Here is a 22,500-nt window from a genome sequence, read left to right as displayed (position 1 = left end):
TATATATATATATATATATATATATATATATATATATATATATATATATATATATATATATATATATATTTCGGAGATATATTTAATAATATAGGCGTGGCTGTGTGGTTAGCAGTTTAATTCCCAACACCATTGTTCTGGGTTCAGTCCCACTGCGTGGTACCTTAGGCAAGTGTCTTCTATAGCTTCAGCCCGACCGAAGCCCTCTGAGTGGATTTGGTAGGCAGAAACTGAAACAATATATATATATATATATATATATGTGTGTGTGTGTGTGTGTGGGAGTGTATACCTGTGTCTGTGTGTCTGTGTATTTGTACGTGAGCATCTGTATATTTGTCTGTCTGTCAGTCTCCCGCCAGCGTAACTACCTTTGTATATTAGCTCATACAATCACAAACTCAAAGAATTGCTTCTGATGACGTCTGGTCTCCTACGTCTTACTGTTTCCCCCCCCTGTCTACATTTCATTCTCTTTCCTTCACTCCCACCTCTCTCTTTCTCTCTCTCTCTCTCTGTCACTCCCTCCCTCTCTCTTAGTCCCCCTCTCTGTTACACATACACACGCGCGCTCTCGAACGTTTATCTATGTCTGTCTCCCATCAAACCAATTTACATTTAGCTTGTTACAAACCTTTTCATTTCCACTATAAACCCGTGTTTGTCTCCGCTTCACCACCTAATACCACCACCATCAATCTCACCGATATCCACACCCCGACACTTCCAATGCTCTCTATTGCACTCATCGACACTTTCCACTCCATCTACCATCTTCCTTTTCCCGCCTTCCTATACACCGCCACTCGTTATGCTCTTTTCAGTCTCTCTCACCTTCTATCAGTCTCTCTCTCTCTCTTTCTCTCTCTCTTTCTCTCTCTCCGTCCCTTGGTTTCTCTCTGCCTTTTATATTATATTTTGTTCACCTCATTCTCTTTCACGCTGTTTCTTTAAATCTGTAGCTCTCTCTCTCTTTCTTTCTCCTTCTCTCTCTCTTTTTCTCTCTCCTTCTCTCTCTCTTTTTTTCTCTCTCCTTCTTTCTCTTTCTCTCTCTCTCCTTCTTTCTCTCACTGTCCACGCGCTCTCTCTACGCTTTCCTACTGTTCTGTTTTAATTCCCTCACACACATCTCTGATTTCTCTCTCTCTCTCTCTCTCTCTCTCTCTCTGTGTCTTTGTAGCTCTCTAGCTCTCTCCTTCTCTCCCTCCCTCTCTCTCACAGACACTCCCTCTTTCCTTCCCTCTTCCTCTCCCCTTCTCTTTCTCTCTCTCCCCATCCGTCTTTCGCTCCCTCACACACTCTGTAGATATTTCTGCTTGACTCTCTTTATTCTCTCACACAGTATTTTTCTCGTTTTTTTTTCCTTTCTTTCACAGTCTCTTTATCTCTCATTTTTCTTCTGCTCATTTATATGCTTTTTTTATTTATAGTTTTTAATCAGCCTTACTTTTTTTTTACAAAGCCCTTCTCTGTCTCATCTCTCTCTTCCTCTTTCTCACTATCCTCTTTCTCTCTTTCACTATCCTCTTTCTCTTTCTCACCCCTCTTTCTCTCTTTCATTCCCCTCTTTCTCTCTCTTCTCTCTCCTTCTCTCTCTCTCTCTCTCTCTTTCTCTCCCCCTCTTTCTACTTTCCCGTTGTCTCAAATGCTTTCTCTCAATGACATCTCTATTTTCGTCCTTCTTTTCTTCACACCCAACCAACCACCTCTACGGTCACCCGCCATGTATTATTATTGCCATCACCTCCGCTATCGCCAGTATAATCAACATCACTACTACTAACGTCATCATCATCATCATCATCATCATCACATTCAATGCTACCTTCGTTGTTTCCTGTTCCTCTTACCGCTCCCCCACAACCAAAGATCGCCTCGCCCTTTTTGTTAATTTCTTTCTTATTTTATATATATATATATATATATATATATATAATTTTTAGGTTTTTTTAGCTTTGTTTCCTGCAATTTTTGTTTTGTTTTAGTTGTTTGTTATCGTCCACCGGTGCCCTCTGTCCAATTTCATACTCTCTAGCTGCATAAATCAAGCAAGAGCTTACATACGGTTATTTGACATCAAAGACATTCGGTATAACAAATAAATAAATAAGAAAATAAATAAACAAATAAATGCTAACAATAACATCGCTAATAATATTAGTAGTATTAACATCACCAACACTACCAACAACAACAACAACAGCAACAATAATAATGATAATAATAGTCATGATGACGACAACGACGACGACGATGACGATAATAATAATAATAATAATAATAATAATAATAATGAGTTTGAATGACAAGGAAAAAATAAATAACAAACGGATCATTAATAAAATATAAAATCAAAGACAAATGAATAAAATTAATGACAAATAGTAAAAATAAATATTTTTCATTTTTATTTATTTTTATTTATTTTTATTTTACTTTTTGAAGGCGGCTCTACATCAAAAGAAACCTGAGTTTTTTGGTGAAAAAAAATAAATAATAAACGAGCAAATTCTACTACACTACATTCCGCAACACACGCACCAACATGTATATATATATATATATATATATATATATATATATATATATATATGTATATATATATATATATATATATATATATATATATATATATATGTATATATATATATGTACATACGTACGCAGCTGCACATGCATACATGCTCGACACGTACACGCAAATACACGCAAGTACACCCCATACGGAATACACGAGCGAACATACGTACCACATGGACGGATACTTACAAAGAGATATACGGACAAGTCATTGTAGACGCATACACACGTATTAATTTTTATGTACATATGTGTGTGTGTTTGTGTGTGTGCGTGTATGTTAATATATTTATATACTCATGAATGTGTGTATATATATATATATATATATATATATATATATATATATATATATATATATATATATAGAGAGAGAGAGAGAGAGAGAGAGAGAGATACACATATATATATACATATATACATACACACATATACATACATATATATATATATATATATATATATATACAGACATGTAAATATGAATATTTATGTTACACCCCATATATATGTGCATATACATGAATATATATGCATTTATATATATCAAAATCATTAAGATTATTATTGTTGTTGTTGTTGTTGTATTTGGTATTGTTATTGTTATTATTACTATAACTGGGTTGACTGTCAGATGATACGCGAAATTTCTCGAATGTCGTTGATGGCCTAACATTGAGTTATGCGTTGTGTGTCACTCGCGAAGCTCGGAGTAGCAATAGAGTCTAGTCATAACATTACGATAACTATGAGTAGGGACCCGTCGTTTGGAGAGTTAACGCTTCGTACTCATATACATACATACATACATGCATGCATTTAAGTATATGAGAGAATGTCTAGATATGCAAGTATATGAATGAGAAGACATACATAAAACAAAACATACAATCTGCACGTATACACACATACATACGTGCGTACATACATACATACATATATGCATACATACATACATATATACATACATACATACGTACAAAAATACCCTGTTGTAGATGTTGAAATTCCAATGAAGGAGCCTTGATTCCGAATTAGAAACCGTCTTTTTCTCTATTGGCAAGAAATTTTGAAATGAAATAATGACATACACACATACGTACACACACACACACACACACACACACACACACACACACACACACACATATATATATATATATATATACAAATATGTGTGCTTGTATATATGTGCATATATGCATATATGTATGTATGTGTGCATGTATATAATATATTGAAAGTACGAATATGCAAACAGCTGGTTTCTATTAAGATGCTGGCATTTATGTATTTAAGTATAATTACTTGGTAGTTACAAAGACGTTGGTCATATTATATAAGGAAAAACGTGAGCTGATACTCTGTTACAGCTGTTTCCAGAATAGTTGTGCATATGGTGCATTTCCTTGTAAATGAAGGAAAAACTATCCGTATAGCAGCTACCTATTACATCTTCAGAAGAAAAGAATGCGGTAGATTCTTAGGAGAAGATTTTTTTGTGGTTATTTCTATCGCTGGAGTGAGAGACTGTTCATACATTCATTATTCAAACATACATACATATATATATATATATATATATATATATATATATATATATATATATATATATATATATATATATATATATATATATATATATATATATATATATATATATATATATATATATATATATATATATATATATATATATATATATATATATATTTATATATATATATATATATATAGGCGCAGGAGTGACTGTGTGGTAAGTAGCTTGCTTACCAACCACATGGTTCCGGGTTCAGTCCCACTGCGTGGCACCTTGGGCAAGTGTCTTCTACTATAGCCTCGGGCCGACCAAAGCCTTGTGAGTGGATTTGGTAGACGGAAACTGAAAGAAGCCCGTCGGATAAATGTATATATATATAAGTATGTGTGCTTGTGTGTCTGTGCTTGTCCCCCCACCATCGCTTGACAACCGATGCTGGTGTGTTTACGTCCCCGTAACGTAGCGGTTCGGCAAAAATAGACCGATAGAACAAGTACTAGGGTCACAAAGAATAAGTCCTGGGGTCGATTTGCTCGACTAAAGGCGGTGCTCCAGCATGGCCACAGTCAAATGACTGAAACAAGTAAAAGAATAAAAGAGATATATATATATAGTTATATATATATATATATATATATATATATATATATATATGTATGCATGTACGTATATATGTAAATATGTAAGCATACACCATGCACACGCATACATACATACATACATACATACAAACATATACTGAAAGGGCCACGGCTAGAAATGCGGCTTGATATTTTTATTTTTATTAACTGGTAATTGTTGCTTAAATTGCTCATAATATCTCTTCTTTAATACAAAGACACTATTCAAAGTAAATTTCGTAATAAGCAATACATCGCGCCACCGTCGAACCTAAGTCTCAAATCTTCTATAAAATAATTCAAGTGAGCTCAGTCGTAGCACCTTCTTCACAGCCACCACCATCTCTTTTTGTCAACAGATTTTTGTCCACGAATATTGGTTTTGTTTGGACTGAACAGATGGAAATTAGGCGACACCAGATCGGGAATTTACTATGAAGGACAATTGATCGTCTTAATTTCCGATTGCCTGGTTTGTGTGAAAGGGGTTAACAGTCGTGCATTGCCATGGTAAATGGGGGTAGTTTTTATATTCTTGTTTAGTAACTTTCTTCTAATGTGTTCTTTTATATTTTTCAGTATCTTCATCCATCTGTACACATTGCTCGTATCAACGGCGTCACCTCTGAAACAACCTGTTGCCTTCTGCAGATATCGGACAACCTGCACAACTTACTTCCACAAAATTTGAATGGCAGCACTTTGCTTTTGATTGAAAAACATTATTTAACTGCAATGAAGAATGACATGAAGAAGGGCTACAAAAGTTAGTCTACCAACATATGCAATTTAAACAACATAAGGCAGGTGTTAAAAAGGGTATGCTACCTTCAGCAGTCTTTTTTTCTTTGCTTCTATTATATACTGTATATATGTATACATACACATGTACATGAACACACCCACAAACACACACAGTAAGATACACACAAGACAGAGAGAGAGAGAGAGAGAGAGAGAGAGAGAGAGAGAGAGAGAGAGAGAGAGAGAGAGAGAGACGACCACCATATGTGTGTGTGTGTGTGTGCGTGTTAGTATATATATATGACATTATTAACGTCCTCGATCGCATTTGGGCGGAGGGTTCACTGCTCTAATTTCCCGTTTGTTCATTAAGTATTTCTGAACTCTCTCCTTATTTTTGCAATGCGAAACATAAATATCGAAACGTAGCGTGATGCAACGGCCCCGGGCCCAAGATAGCCCGCACTCATTCTTAATATGAACTTCATCTCTAAAATAACAGAAAATACGTCTATACCTTAGTACCGCATATCTTATGCGTATATATAAGTTACGTAAGTATGAGCGCATGGACGTCTAAGCATAACTATGTATGGTTATGTATAAATGCATACGTATTATTATACAAAGTAATCGAATCTACAGAGCCGAAAGTCAGCAGCGAATAAAGTGAAATTTAACTCTTGTAAAGTAGCTATACTGAAAATAGAAATTACTCAGTGCTCTGTTATCTGGTTTTTGTCATGTCAATCCTCATAATAATAATTTATTAAAATAAGGCTTAAGGTCAATATTATAATGATAGTTATTGTCGGGTTAGATGACAGTAAACACTTACTTTTATTATTTGCAGTTTCGTGTTTGCTGATTGAACTTGAGAATCTTAGCAGTGAGAAGCTAACGTAGAAAAAGATCATGGAAACATAGTGTTTCGTGTGAAGTTGGGTATGAGACAGAGTAACGATAATGACTGGAGGGAGGGTTCAATCACGGGATCTTGATTTAGTAAGGGATCAGTTTTCGAATCCAGAGAGGCAGAGGCTGTATTAATTACAGTAGAAAGCGCAGAACATCCACAAGTTTATTATGAGTGAGTGCGTGTAATGTGTTGATAGGTGAATCGTTATAAGTCAATGTTACAGTCCAAGAACTTCTTTATACAGATAGATAACCACCCAAACGAACCTCATAATTAAATTTTCGCATCGTTTAATATAAATAACAGTCTATTTAACTTCAGCAAATGTTCACCTACAGGTGAAACTCAAAGTAGCAAGAGAATCACTCGACTAAAGTATAGTATATTATTTAGGATATTATACTCACAAAATGGTGAGTATAATAGTTTTCGCAAATTACTAATCGAACACAGACCGTGTCTCGTTAACCAGTTGGAGGAGATGTCTTCCTGGGGCTAAAACAACAGTAACACCGTCCTCTATAGGACCGCCACATTTAGTTGGCAAATATATTTTACGATTCCGTACTGTTTCTGTTTATCTCCCACTCAGAGATCTAATATAACTTATCTCCCGCTTTACGAGGTCAGCAACACTATGTCGCTAGAAAAAGGATAGAGTATTTTACGAGTGGAATGAGTTCTTCATTACTAGCCAGTGATTAACATACACTGAAGAAACCCGGGTCTGTGTGTATCACGTAAGGGTAAAGATAGGAGCAGAGGCCTCCCTCGCAAATACTAATCGGACACAGACTGTGTGACGTTGGCCAACTGGAGGAGATGTCTTCCTGGAGCTAAAATCATCAGTAACACCCTTCTCTATATGACCGCCACATTTAGATAGCAAATATATATATATATGAGAGAGAGAGAGAGAGAGAGAGGGAGAGAGAGAGAGGGAGGGAGAAGGAGAGAATGAGAAAGATGGAGGGTGAGACAATCAAAGAGACAGACAGATACATACAGACGTACGTACGTACGTACATACATTATATATTCTCGATTCTTTTGACGTCACCCATTACTATTCAAAAGAAAATCTTGGTATTTTCAGTTTGACTGGGCAAATGGATTTTATTGATCACTTTGTTGGTATTAGTACAACACCTACTTTCTGGACACTGATGTTTCGGACTCTCTTATAATCATCAATAATTTACGAACAGGAACTTCAAATTCCCGCAGATCCCCAGAAAAGTATACTGGTATCTTTCTCAGACTAATGCTTCGCATAGTATAGTATTAATCTAGGGTTAGTCGATTACATCGGCCCCAATGCTTAACTGGCACACATTTCATCGGCTCTGGAAGGGATGAAAGGCTAAGCTGTCTTCGTCTGAATTTGAACTCAGAACGGTAGGACAGATTGAATGCCGCTAAGTATTTAGCCCGGCCTACTAACGATTCTGACAGCTCATGGCATCATAGCATGGCATCATAGTGGAGTACATATGAACTTTACTATAATACAAATGAACTTATATCATTGGTACTAATGTACAGGTACCTATATTTCATTTGATTATTCAAGTAAATTTAATATTTGTCTAATTTAGAGAGTGTTCACCCATGTGACAACAACTGCTTCGGAAAAGTCGACGTTGTAACCTATTCTTTATCGTATCGATCCCGAGAGGATGGAAGTCGAATTTGATCTCGGCATGGTTTGAACTCGGAACGTAAACAACCAAAAGAAACACCGCAATTTATTTCGTCACATGCTTTAAAAACTCTACTAAATCATCGCCATCGTACATTTAGTTAAATGCGATGAGAAAACAGAGTTTGTCTCAATATAATTCCCCTTTTCTTCGCCATAGTTTTCGAGAAGTTCAACACTAGCAGCTACAGAATTCGGTGTACGATATACTGTAACACGACAATTTGTCTACTCGCTTTTCAATCATTTCAGCTTATAGAAGAGCTAAATAGTAATTCTATACATTAATTTCAGAAGCATGAATTCGCGTAAAATTAGAGATTCATTATGTTTTCACAGAACAGTTGCAACTTCACTGGTTCTTAAGTACTTGCAATGTGCCTCTTCTTCGAAAATGAAAACCTTATCGCCGAAGAATTCATTCAGTGATGCAGTTATCTTGAGAGAGGAGGTTAATTAATTGTTAAATATGTGACGAGTTTATTGAAACGTCATGTATTACTACTACTACTACTACTACTACTACTACTACTACTACTACTACTACTGCTACTGTTGCTGCTGCTGCTGCTGCTGCCGCTGCTACAACAACTACTACTACTACTACTACTACTACTTCTACTACTACTGCTGCTGCTGCTGCTGCTTTTACTGCTATTACTGCTGCTGCTACTACTACTACTACTACTACCACTACTACTACCACTACTACTACTACTACTACTACTACTACCACTACTACTGCTGCTGCTGCTGCTGCTACTGCTGCTGCTGCTACTACTACTACTACTACCACTACTACTACCACTACTACTACTACTACTACTACTACCACTACTACTGCTACTGCTGCTGCTGCTACTACTACTACTACTACTACCACTACTACCACTACTACCACTGCTGCTGCTGCTGCTGCTGCTGCTGCTGCTACTGCTGCTGCTACTGCTGCTGCTACTGCTATTACTGCTGCTGTTACTACTACTACTACTACTAGTACTACTACTACTACTTGTACTTCCACGCTGCTGCTGCTTCCACTACTACTACTACTACTACTACTACTACTACTACTACTACTACTACCATTGCTGCTGCTGCTGCTGCCATTACTACTACTCTGCTGTCAAATAGCTGATCACGAGCCAATGATGATACCTGACAAATTCTCCGTCCATTTGCCTGAAATAGCAGCAGAACCTCACTTAAAATACATTCAACCATTTTAAAAATATAAAGCGGATGGACACAGATACCTTAAAGTGGCCGGATCGCCATGGTTGGAAAGTCTTTGATTGTGATTCTCTTCGCTCAGGGTTTAACAACAACAACAACCCATTGCTCTACATTGGGTTCATTGATAAGGTAGCTATCCCCAAATGCACTGCAAACACACGTAGATGCACGTACACGCACACACACACACACACACACACACACACACACACACACACATACACACAGACATACACCATGCATACATACACAAAGACGCACTTATTTGCACTGTTGTACACATTAACGACATCACCATCAAGAAAAGCAAGTAATAATAATAATAATAATAATAATAATAATAATAATAATAATAATAATAATAATAATATAAAGAAATACTGAAAAAAGTTACATCAATGGTATTAGAAATATAAAATAAAAATAACAACGACAGCAATAACAAGAACAACAACAAAAGAGATGAGGCACCGGCAATAAATAAATAGAGAAACATCAACAACCGCAAAATAACGAAAATAAAAGGCAACAATTACTATATTGAAAGCATTAAAAAAAGACGGAAAAAACGAAGAAAACAAGAGAAAAAAAACAGTAAGAACATGAAGACGACTAGGCGAACATTAAAAAGCAAGAGGAACACCGTTGAATAGATCAAAGACTATCTGATATAACAGCAGCTTGAGCAAGTACCATCTTCCAAATGTACGAAGCATATTTCAATGGCTACAGCAGGCTGCTGTATAGAATAACATCAATCATTATTTTATACAGCATTCTACACACACAACTCACTCATTCATATGGTTCATTCATTTACTCAAACATCAGACTCACTCGCCTCGCTGACATCATCATTCTATAACATAATGAATGTCACTGATCACATTTCATTATGATTATATCATTATGAGCTGGCAGTGTCGTTAGTGCGCCGGACAAAATGCTTAGCGGCATTTCTTTCTGGCTATTTATGTTCTGAGTTCAAATGTCACCGAGGTCGAGTTTACCTTTCATCTTTTTCGGGTCGATAAAATAAAAAAGCAGTCAAGTATTGGGTTCGATGTAACCGACTGACTGCATCCCCATCTAAAATGTTGGCCTTGTGCCAAAATTTAATACTATTAAGGTGGTGAACTGGCTGAATCGTTAGCACATCTGAAAAAAAATGTTTAGCCTCGTGTCTTGCGGTTTTACATTCTGAGTTTCAAATCCGCCGAGGTCGAGGTTGTTTTGCATCCTTTCAAGGTCGATAAAACAATTCTTTCTATTCGAGGCACAAAGCCTTGAACATTTTTGGAGAAGGGGGTTACTCGATTACATCGACCCCAGTGCGTAACTGGTACTTAATTTATCGTCTCCGAAAGGATGAAAGACAAAGTCGACCTCGGCGGAATTTGAACTCAGAGCGTAAAGACGGACGATATACCGCTAAGCATTTCGCCCGGCGTGCTAACGATTCTGCCAGCTCGCCGCTTTGGTCGATAAAATAATTACCAGTTCAGGACTGGGATCTCTGTAATCAACTAAGCTAATGCCCCCCCCCCCCCCCAAAAAAAATTCCGACCTTGATCCTTTAGAAGAAAGAATTATTTTTGCAAAACACTTAGAGTGTCGAACTGGTAGAATCGTTACAGTGCTGAACAAAATTCTTTACAGCAGCACTTCCAGTTTAAATTCCACTAAGATCGATTTTCCCTTTCATCCTTTCGGTGTCGATAAAATAAGTACCAGTTGAACCGACTAGCACCCCCGTACCCGGTTTCAGGCCTTTTTCTTATACTCCTTTCTAATATAGGCACAAGGCCTGGAACTTTGGATGAGGTGCAAGTCGACTACATCGACCCCAGTACTCAACTGGTACATAATTTATCTTCCCCGAAAGGATGAAAGGCAAAGTCGACCTCGGTGGGATTTGAACTCAGAACGTAAAGACGGTTGAAATGCCACTAAGCATCTCATCCTGCGTGCTAACCATTCTGCTAGTTCGCTGTCTTCCTTGTACCTATGATAGAAAGAATCATTATTATTACGAAGTACTCCTCACTCATTGTCAACGCCACAACCGCCAAATATTTTGAAGTTGGTACCGTGTCTGCGAAAGATCAGACAGTGACTCAACCCTGTCGTATTACCGATTTCAGTTTTGTAAATTCTTCTCTTAAATTGAGATCCTCGTGCGACATGAAGCCACCTTTCTCTTTGTATAGTATTATTAGCAGGTTATCATCGATGTTCACCTCTCTTCTCGATTGATTAAATTCACATATATATATATCATTAGCAACATTTACTTAACGTATATGCTTCGTGTATACTATTGGTACGTGGGCTACTATTGGTGCGGTGGAGTGTATGCTCTTTCAAAGTGCCGGGTGTTAAAACATTTGAAGTCATGAACAGGCGAGATAACTCACTTACACTCCCATCTAGATGTGATGGACATCGATAGGTTCGCCATTTTTGTAGCTTGTAAACTTCACGTACCGAAAAGGATCGGAGGCGAATGACCTCGCCAGTCCAAGGTTTGCATGCTCATGGCATGCAAACCATGTACTGGTATGCTCGGCAAATGCATACGTAAGAATAGATTTAAATATGAAATAGAAGAAGCTTTATTATAGTAAATTGGTTAATGATATTTATTATACTGGAACTGCTTATATATATATACATACATATATATACATACATACATACATACATATATATATATATATATATATATATATATATATATATATATATATATATATATATATATGAGGAGGTTTCAAAGCTAACGGCAGCATAGCCCCAGTTTTCGAGCAGAACCTAATACTATACTTGCATACAAACATACAGATATACATACATACATACATACATACATACATACATACATATGCCTCTGTGTGTGTATGTGCGTGCTAGTGTATGTATATTTGTGTATGTGCGTGTATGAAACCGCAAATTGCATGTAAACGCATAACAGACGTTAATATGTATACGCAAACTTGCAGATCCACGCAGGCATATGCATATATGTGTGCATGAGGATGTGGTATCGTTTTTTTTCTTCATATATATATATGACTATGTGTATGTTTGTATGAATGTATATATGTATACGTGCATGCACACATACATATATCTATATACATATGTATATGAACGCGAACACTTGTATGCAGGCATGGATGTTATTGAATATGTGGATCTTATTACATATATATTGTCACAGTGCCTTTGATAACTTGTAGCTGTAATCTCTTCATTAGGCGTGTTCTTTAGCCTAAAGACTTGAATAGCAATATAATATAAATTACATTAACTATGAATTTGTATAATTTCGGATTCATTATTTTTCACAGAACAGATGCATCTGCATACGTTCCTATGCACTAAGAACGCGTACTTCTTGTCCCTAAATAATTTAGTGATGTCGTTATCCTTATGGAAGCGGTTAATTAATTTGTATGCTTGTTTAATTAATATTTTTTAATATTTTTTTGTATATGTTTTACTGATAAGTATTTCCAGTATATATTCAATATATTTAAACAATAACCCACTCAGGCTATCATCCTTTCGCATACTCACCCGCTCTTTCCCCCACTCACTCACCCTCGCATTCAATCACTCACTCACTAAGTCATTCACTCACTCACTCACTCACTCACTCACTCACTCACTCATACAAAGTCTCATATATTTACTCATTCACGAACCGCTAAGTTATGGGGACGTGACCACACCAAAATCGGTTGTCAAGTGATGGTAAGGGGACAAACACACACGCACACACACACACACACACACACGTACACACACACACACACACACACATATATATATATATACATATATATATATACACATATATATACTTATATATATACATATGCACGCGCATATATATATATATATATATATATATATATACGACGGGCTTCTTTCAGTTTCCGTCTACCAAATCCAATTATAAGGCTTTGATAGGCCTGAGGCTATAATAGAAGATACTTGCCCAAGGTGCCACGCAGTGCGACAGAACCCGGAGCCATGCGGTTGGTAGGCAAGCTACTTACCACACAGTGTGTGTGTGTGTGTGTGTGTGTGTGTGTGTATTTCCCTTTGTGTTCCCCCCACCACCAACATCGGTCGATAACCAGTGTCGATGTGTTTACTTCCCTGTGAACTAGTGGTTCGGCAAAAGGGAACCGATAGAATAAGTACTTGGCTTCACAAAAATAAATTCTGCGTTCGATTCATTCGACAAAAAATTCTTCGAGTTGGTGCCCCACGACCGAAAAAAAATAAAACAGAAAAGATACATATATACATATACACACGCAATCCCAAAGATATATACACACACAAACACACACACACATACAAACACACACACACACGCACACCCGCACACCCGCATATATACCCAAAGAAAAATATACTTGTGAGAGACGGAGGCGTACTGAGCGACATTCCGAAATCACATTACTCACTTATTGACGTACATCCACACAGATACACACACACACGCACTCTGCGACATTCAAAAGCCACACCTCTTCGAAAAGTCATGTATACACCCACCCACCCCCATATATATATATATATATATATATATATATATATATATATATATATATATATATATATATATATATATATATATATAAATATCATTAAGGGATCAGCAAATATTTGCTTCACTATATATTTGTAATATATATATATATATATATATATATACACACACGAGTCGAGGATGACACCTCAACGTGGACGGTCGATCTTCTAGAAAACGTAGCCAACTTTCCAACGAATCACTCATCTTGCACAATTTTTAATAACACATTGGCTAAAGTAGAATTCGTCTGTGATTGCATAAAAGACGAGACGGTCAAGGCTGAACTACTTTTGACCATAGCATGATCGAGCTAACCAAAGCCAAGCACATGCACATAAACACACACACATACGCGTACGAGTGTTATATATGTGTGTGTGTTTGAGTGTGTGAGTGTGTGTGTGTGAGCGCGCTTGTGTGTGTATGCATGTGTAAACAGAGAGAAAGAAAGATAGATAGATAGATAGATGCGGATACTTGCCGACAAATACGCACTTACGTGAAACACGCAGATAGACGCACACTCACTCACACACACACACACACACACACACACGCCTAAAGATCCCCCAACACACATACACACACATCTAACACATACACACAACAACAACAACAGCAACAACAAAATACGCAAACACAAACCCCCCACACAATTTTACGATTGTAAAATATTGTGGGTCTTTGTTTTAGGCACATTTTTAAAATGAACTCCACATAGTCTCATTATGGTATTGGTCTCTCTATCTCTCCTTTCTCTCTCTCTCTCTCCCCCCTCTCTCTCTCTCTCTCTCTCTCTAAACATAACTGTTGATTTGTTGGGCTATTTTTCGGGTGGAGAATATGGGAACAAAGAAAGAGGAGGAGTATGAGGAGACACTGAGAAGGTGTTTGAAGGGGAGGCCAAAGAATATAGTAGTGTGTATGAGGAGGAGGGTGAAGAAAGAATGAAGAGGGGTAGGGGTAGGAGGAGGACTAAAAAGAAGAAGGACGGGTACATTGTAAGAAACAATGTCATACTGATGAATGACAGAAAAAAGAGCATGTAGTCGTAGAGGAGTAGCAAGAGTAGAACTCATAATAAGAGTTGCTGCAGAATGTGACGTGTGACACACGGGTAGTGGTCAGAGTAGAACGAAGAATTGAGGGAAAGAATTATTAATTGTTGTTTCTGTTAATGTTGCTGTTGATGATGATGCAGTTGTCGTTGATTAACTCTAGGTCCATTCGGATCCTGTTACTTTATGACCAAAGACATTATAGACATGACAATTCTGCCTTGAATTCAATGTTTCCAAACCTGCTCTATATTCTGTTCACGAGTCCTTCTTTTGAAACATTATGGTGTTTGACTTGAGAGAAATTACGAGTGTTGGTTGCTATTTCTAGCTTCGCGAGTGACTGCGAAGAGGCTCCCATTTCAATCGAATTATTGAAGGAATCTAGAGCTGCAGGAGAGTGAGTGAGAGGTATAGTAAGAGTTAGAGTATAAATAAGAGTTGCTATAGAATGTGAAGAGGTAACGTAGGGGTAGTGGTAAGAGCAGTAAGTAGAGAAAGAAAACAGCGAACTGTACCCGGAGTGGAGGGTAGCAAGAGTAGAATTAAATAAGGGTGGCTACAAGAAATAAATAAACTGATAAATAATACCAACGAATAATCCAAAATGGTGACAGAGAGCATAATTTAAAATTAGTATATGTGTATATAAGAATAAAAAAGCAGATCTCTTAATTCATTTTTTATTAATGGAGGCATAGTGACAGTTGAAAAGAGAAATATAGAAATATTGGGAGGAAGAGTAGAAGGAGGAGTAGAAGTAACAGGAGTAGAAAGGAAAGTCATACGTTAACAGTAAAGAAAGAGAGAGAGAGAGAGAGAGAGAGAGAAAGGAAGAAAGAAAGAAAGAAAGAAAGAAAGAAGAAAGAAGGAAAGAAAGAAAGAGTGTATATGTACACATGTGTAAATAATACAGGAATAGTTGTTAGATAGATAGATAGATAGATAGATAGATAGATAGATGTGAGTAGTAGTAGTAGTAGTAGTAAGAGGAAATATAAAGCGAGTGATAGCCAGAAAGGAGAATAAGATTAATGATAGGACAGAAAGGAGAAAGAGAAAGAGAGAGACAGTTTGTGTGTATTCGTGTGTGTGTGTGTGTGTGAGAGAGAGAGAGAGAGAGAGAGAGAGAGAGAGAGAGAGAGAGCGTATGTGTGTGTGTGAGAGAGAGAGAGAGAGAGAGCGAGCGTATGTGTGTGTGTGAGAGAGAAAGAGTGTGTGTGTATCAGAGAGAGAGAGAGAGAGAGAGAGAGAGAGAGAGAGAGAGAGAATGCTACTGAGAGAGATAAAGACAGACAGATAGAACAAGAAGAAGAGAGAGAGAGCTAACGTAAAACAAAGAGACCGAATATCTTTAAGAGAGGAAATAGTAAGTAAGAAGGAGAGAGATTGCGACTGCAAAAGAATAACTGAGAAAGATAGAGAGACAGAGAAAGGGGCAAATGTAATGAGAGAAAGAGATATAGTGAGTGAAAGAAAGAGAGAGAGAGAGAGAAAGAAAGGGAGAGATAGTTATTACAAATGGCGGTGTATAATTTTAAGTGAATGAAAACCTTCGGGTGTGTGGAGTATCTTGTATATGTGTAGGTCTATAGGTAAGCAAATCTGTATTTGGGTACACACGTAGAGTTTGTTTTTTCTGTTGTTTTTTTTTTAAAGAAAAGCTAAATATGGACACTGCCCATAAATTAGCAAATGTAAGTTAGTGTCCACCAGGCGCATATATGTGATTTCCTGTTCGTGTGTCTCAAACTGAAATTTTTGTGTTTACAATATACACAAGTATATATACATACATACATACATATATATATATATATATATATATATATATATATATATATATATATATATATATATATATATATATATAGATAGATAGATAGATAGATAGATAGATAGATAGATAGATAGATAGATAGATAGATAGATCGGTAGGTAGATAGATAGGTAGATAGATAGATAGATAGATACGTACATACATACATACATACATACATATATATATATATATATATATATATATATATATAGAGAGAGAGAGAGAGAGAGAGAGAGAGAGGGAGAGAGAGAGAGAGAGGAGATATAGAGACAGAGACAGAGAGACAGAGAGACAAACAGAAAGAGAGAGAGAGCGATACACTCGGACACGCACCCGTGTATACGTGTTCTCATATAATCCTACAATGGTCCATTATATATATATATATGTGTGTGTGTGTGTGTGTGTGTGTGTGTATGTATACACAGATACACATACACACACACACACAGATACATACATATATATACACATACACAGGCACGCACATATATGTGTGTCAGTATATATGGATGTGTGCACATATGTATGTATGTTTATGTAAACATATACACCACATGCAAACCAACGCAAGGACAAGTGTGTGTGTGTGTGTGTGTTTGTGTGTGTGTGTGTGTGGGTGTGTGTGTGGGTGTGGGTGTGGGTGGGTGTGTATCCATGTATGTATAGCAGAATGTGCATAATAAGAGGGATGTATAGACAGAAAGAGAGGCAGGCAGAAGAAAAGATGAAAGGCCGCAAGGGAGATAAAAAGGGTGGAGCCGAAAGAAAGACACGAAAGCAACAAACACAGAGCAAAAAAAAAAGAAAAACAATACAAAACATTGCAGCATGAGAAAGTGGAGAAAGGGAGGAGGGCAGAGAAGAAGAAAAGAAGGAGAATGAGAGAATAATGTGTGCAAACGAGGAAAGAGAGAGCGAGAGAGAGGAGGTTGTAGAGAGACAGAGAGCAATATATATGCAAGGAGCAGAATAAGTGTGTGAGAGGCAGTGAGATAAACAGGAAGAGAAGTATATGAGAGCGAGTAAGGTGTAGATAGGGACATAGTACTATATTGGTATGTATGCTTGCTATACGTGTATGTATTGATATATATATATATATGTGTGTGTATGTGTGTGTGTATGAATGAATGTATATATGAATATACAAAGAGAAGAAGAGGGTGAAGTAGAACTACGTTTCGGTTCGAAAATGGGGTGGGTTGGGATGGGGATAATAGATGGATTAAAGTATACGATGACGCGGCTTTCCTCGGGTAGGCAACATACTGAGTACCCTCACAACGTAATTACCTCTGTATCGTGTAGCAGTCTGGACTACTGCTAGCGGCTGTAAATACAGCAGCAGAATACAATTCAATAGAACACCACCGCCATAGCTGCACACCATTGGTGCAGGCAGTCGAACTGACTATATTCCTTGACGGACATATATGTATAAATATACATACATATATATATATATATATAGATAGATAGATAGATAGAGAGAGAGAGAGAGAGAGAGAGAGAGGGGGGGATAGATAGATAGATAGATAGATAGATAGATAGATAGATAGTTGAATCCATTTGTTTTTGTGTGTATATGTGTGTCTCTATATGTTTGTGTTTGCGCGTATATTTGTATATCTATATCTATAACTACACATACACCCCCCCCACATATATATATATATACACACACACACACACACATATATATATATATATATATATGCATATATAATCACATAATTCATTTGCCTATCCATATATATATATATACATATATATATATATCCATATATATATATATATATATATATATATATATATATATATATATATATATATATATATATATATATATGTATATATATATATATATACATATATACATATACTTATATATGTGTGTATGTATATATATGTGCATATATATATATGCATACACACACAAATATATACATCTATCTTCGTGTTTAGCTCTCTCTGTCTCTGTCTCTCTGTCTGTCTCTCTCTCTCTCTCTCTTTATTTATCTTTTTATGTATCTTTTTATCTATTTATCAACCTGTCTAACTGTTTTCTCTCTCTCTATGTGTGTGTGTGCATGTGTGTTGTGTGTGTGTGTCTGTGTGTGTGTGTGTGTGTGTGTTTGTATGTGCGTGTAATATATATATATATATATGTAGGTAGATAGATAGATAGATAGATAGATATATATATAGATAGATAGATAGATAGATAGATAGATAGACAGTTAGGTAGATATAGATATGAATATATGTATGTATGCATGTATGTATATATATATATATATATATATATATATATATATATATATATATATTGAATATATACATAAAAACGTTAATAGAGAGGGACTACAATTAATTGTTTTATTTCGATTATTTTGATAGCAATGACTATTTTTTGTTAGTCAATTTTACAAATTTATGTCGTCAGCCATGTTTCCGTCAAAATGAATACTTTTATCTTTTATATTTTTCTCATATTACTGTTTCTCACTCAAGTTGGACCTAATCGTGGGCGTTCGAAACACGACCGATGATTCTTTGTTTGAAGCAGAGCAACGCTTGCGTTCTGTGAGTTCACTGGGTATTAATCCTTCCTCCGCGACTAAACTAAAATAATAAAATATAACAACATGCTAAGGAACATGTATTATACAATATACCATGTCATATGATTGTGATTTTGGCTATTATTCCTGGTAGAATAAAATAAGGTGATGAATTCCCTTCGTTGATTCATTTTTAATCGTGTTATATCTGTATGTATATAGTAATTTGTATAATTTCAATGGATACCCATCTCATTGTTTATACTTAATAATGGACGGCAACCCTTCGAAGTATATCTACGCTACTGCCGCGTTTGCGTTTGTACGTGTGAGTGAAAGAGTGTGTCTGTGTTTGTATTTGTGAGTTTATCTCTGTGTACGTGTGTGTGTATGTGTGCGTGTGTACGTGTGTGAGTGAGTGCGTGAGTACGTTTGTATTTCTTAGTACGTACAATTATATATGGCGTTCATTTATTTGTTGTTGTTATGTAGCTTCAGATTAGTCCTGGTCGGTTACATGTATCGTCTGACGCGTCCCAAACGTGCCCACCGCGTCTTTCTTTCCTGGGATAATATAGCAAGAGTTATCTTAGCCAATATATTTCTATTGCGTGATTTCAGAGATATATAGCAACTATTTCTAGCAGGGCAGGCAATCGTAGATGTGAACCTCTCTTTTTTTTATCTCATTCAGCGTGCCGCCATGATTGTTGCTGTTATGTATGTCACCGATGCTAATATTGTTTAACTTAACTTTGGTGTAGTAAACTTAGGATCAAAGACTTTCTAGAAGTGACCATCCAGTCTTTTATGTATATAATTGACAAAATACATCGTACAGTGTACCACTCCTTGTTTTATACAATTGTGCGTGACTTAGAGGGATCGAGCTGCTATTTCAAACAAGTCGTGTGACCTATAGAGATTCTTTCGTAGTTTCATCCATATAGTAAAGAAAGCTGGATAAAACTGCTTAAACTTTCGTTCGCTAATCTAATGTGTCTTGATCTTAATTTCATATTTAATATTTACGAAGATTAACTTTAGTTTCCAATGACTTTTGCTAAGTCGATAAACTTTTAACCAATCTGATGTTGGCTCTTTTCGTAACCCTGTTCACTCTTCCATCTATAATTGATCATCCTTGTTTTATTCTGTAGTTGTAGTAGTAGTAGTCGTTGTTGTTGTTGTTGTCGTCGTCATCATTGTTGTTGTTGTTGTTGTCGTCGTCATCATTTTTGTTGCTGTTGAGCCCCGGTTTAATTAAGTGCTCCAAACCCATTATTGCGGTAGCTATGTTTCATTAAACATTATGTATTTAAGTTAAGATTTTCCAATGTGCCTCTCATTTCTTTTTCTTTTATCCACTAATCACAAATAATTGTAAATCATTTAATTACACATTCTCTTTTTCGTTATTTTAGCTCCTTCTAAAATCAAGAAAAAGGAAAACCGAAATGTGTTATTTTTGTATATGAATTGCGTCGGGTTCCTAGTTGTACTGAAAACAAGAGCGAATACGAAGTTACTGAGTAATGCAGTTCTGTTCAACTACACAAACACAAAAACAAAAACAAAAAAATTGAGCTGTGGAAGATGGAGCACATTGTGAGGTAAGAAACAGTTATAAAAGTTGTCTAGGTATGCAGTATAGTGAACGACTTCTTGCCGTCGACAGAATATAGAAGAGAACTCAGACCCACAAAGGATCAATAGTTAGAGAGATCTTGCGTGGTGCAGGATTAGCGAATTTATTTTTTGACTTGGGTGTGTTACAATATATGCATTTATTTGGATGTTTGCGCGTACCTGTGGAAATTCCTATGAGCCTTATATGGAAGTATATCTATAGAGAATTCCTTTCGTATAATGTTAATATTTATTCGTAAATTGTTAGACAACGAGCTAACAAATCGCTATCACGCCGGAAAAAAAAATTATTAGTGGCATTTCTTCAAACTTCACGTTCTTAGTTCAAATTCCGCCGGCATCGACTTTGCCTTTCATCCTTTCGCGGTCGATAAACTAAGTACCAATTGATTACTGGGTGTTTCCTTCCTTTGGAACTAGGCGCCTTGTGCCAAAATTGAAAACAGATATTTACTCAAAAATATGTCAGCGAGCTGGCTTGATTGCTAGTACGCCGGGTAAAAAGCTTAGCAGCATTTCTTCCGAAATTACGTTCTGAGTTCCGGCGAGGTCGATTTTTGCCTTTCATCCTTTCAGGGTCGATAAAATAAATACCAGTCGACTTACCCCTCCCCGAAATTGCAGGCTTTGTGCCAAAATTTCGAACGAATATTTAATCGTAAATTATATATTTTTTTCATCTAGCTGCAGTGTTGACAATCAACATTGTTGATGCAATCTAGTTTATGTGAAGAACATGTTGCCTTTCTAAATGGAAATTTTAAAAGTTCCACGATTATGCTAGTGTTCTACTTCATTTGACAATTTACCTTGCTATACATGACACTTATTAATAAATGGATATCACATATCCATTACAATTTCTATTTCGACATGGTGCAGTACAGTAAAAACAGTTACTCGTAGCTTAAGTAAACACATAGATAGGAAGATGCTTATTATAAAAAAAAAAAAATACCTCTAACAATAAACTTACAGTTCGCACAAGACTGTTTCTCAGTCATGTTATACAAAAGAGAGAAAAAGTAAAGAAAAACGGTAAGAAGAAATACATACATATATACGTACATACATACATACATACATACATACATACATACATATATACATATATGCATACATACATTCATACATACATACATACATACATATATATGTATGTTTATATATATATATATATATATATATATATATATATAAATATATATATATATATATATATATACGTACATTTTTATATATATATATATATATATATATATATATATATATATATATATATATATATATATATATATATACATATATAACGTTCTTTTAAATAAACTTGTCTTAGTGTGAATTTGAAATTAACATTCTCTGATTTCAACAGGTTTCAAAGAAATGAGAAAATAAAGAATTTTCCATTGGCACATGAGCAGCACAATCCAGATCCCCCAGAATATCTCTT

At 36.0% G+C, this 22,500-nt stretch overlaps 1 long non-coding RNA gene across 3 annotated transcripts in view; it reads left to right on the top strand.

Annotated features, from left to right (window-relative positions):
• LOC106879850 (uncharacterized) overlaps positions 1-22,500 on the top strand; it is a 210,330-nt gene that overhangs the window by 33,764 nt on the left and 154,066 nt on the right. For all 3 annotated transcript variants that reach the window (XR_016242351.1, XR_016242349.1, XR_016242350.1), the window contains exons 3-4: positions 5,320-5,559; positions 20,825-21,013. This is a non-coding gene — a long non-coding RNA (uncharacterized LOC106879850). The remainder of the gene's footprint in view (positions 1-5,319; positions 5,560-20,824; positions 21,014-22,500) is intronic.

The sequence above is a fragment of the Octopus bimaculoides genome, chromosome 6 (genome assembly GCF_046866305.1).
Source record: "Octopus bimaculoides isolate indiv1 chromosome 6, ASM4686630v1, whole genome shotgun sequence".
Taxonomy (NCBI): Eukaryota; Metazoa; Mollusca; class Cephalopoda; order Octopoda; family Octopodidae; genus Octopus; species Octopus bimaculoides.
This window is presented reverse-complemented; position numbering and strand designations above follow the sequence as displayed.